Raw genomic sequence first — 1,127 nt, forward strand, 5'->3', positions numbered from 1 at the left:
AACAATAATGCAAGGAGGATGCTTGGTGATTATACTACACCTACTTCCAAGTTTGATGGAAGAAGCATCTCAATTCCTGCCATTGGAGCAAACAATTTTGGGCTAAAACCTCAACTAGTTGCTCTAATGCAACAGAACTGCAAGTCTCATGGACTTCCATCAGAAGATCCCTACTAGTTTTTAACTGAGTTCTTGCAGATCTGTGAGACTGTTAAGACTAATGGAGTAGATCCTGAAGTCTACAGGCTCATACTTTTCCCTTTTGCTGTAAGAGACAGAGCTAGAACATGGTTGGACTCACAACCTAAAGATAGCCTGGACTCTTGGGATAAGCTGGTCACGGCTTTCTTGGTTAAGTTCTTTCCTCCTCAAAAGATGAGCAAGCTTAGAGTGGATGTTTAGACCTTCAAGCAAAAAGATGGTGAATCCCTCTATGAAGCTTGGGAAAGATACAAGCAGATGACCAAAAAGTGTCCTTCTGACATGTTTTCAGAGTGGACCATGATAGATATATTCTATTATGGTCTATTTGAGTTCTCTAAGATGTCACTGGACCATTCTGCAGGTGGATCCATTCACCTAAAGAAAACGCCTGCAGAAGCTCAGGAACTGATTAATATGGTTGCAAATAACCAATTAATGTACACTTCTGAAAGGAATTCTGTGAATAATGGGACACTTCAGAGGAAGGGAGTTCTTCAAATTGATGCTCTGAATGCCATATTGGCTCAGAACAAAATGTTGACTCAGCAAGTCAACATGATTTTTCAAAGTCTGAATGGATGGCAAAATGCATCCAACAGTACTAAAGAGGCATCTTCTGAAGAAGAAGCTTATGATCTTGAGAACCCTGCAATGGCAGAGTTAAATTACATGGGTGAACCTTATAAAAACACCTATAATTCATCATGGAGAAATTATCCAAATTTCTCATGGAAGGATCAACAAAAGCCTCAACAAAGCTTTAATAACGGTGGAAGAAATAGGCTCAGCAATAGCAAGCCGTTTCCATCATCTTCTCAGCAACAGACAGAGAATTCTAAGCAGAGCTCCTCTAACTTAGCAAACATAGTCTCTGATCTGTCTAAGGCCACTTTTAGTTTTATGAGTGAAACAAGGTCCTCTAT

At 39.8% G+C, this 1,127-nt stretch overlaps 1 non-coding gene across 1 annotated transcript; it reads right to left on the minus strand.

Annotated features, from left to right (window-relative positions):
- Positions 1-381: 381 nt before the first annotated feature.
- Positions 382-485, minus strand: LOC112804780 (small nucleolar RNA R71). Its single transcript, XR_003203397.1, has one exon. It is a non-coding gene; the product is annotated as a small nucleolar RNA R71 (small nucleolar RNA).
- Positions 486-1,127: the final 642 nt, after the last annotated feature.

This window comes from Arachis hypogaea, chromosome 5, assembly GCF_003086295.3.
Source record: "Arachis hypogaea cultivar Tifrunner chromosome 5, arahy.Tifrunner.gnm2.J5K5, whole genome shotgun sequence".
Lineage (NCBI taxonomy): Eukaryota > Viridiplantae > Streptophyta > Magnoliopsida > Fabales > Fabaceae > Arachis > Arachis hypogaea.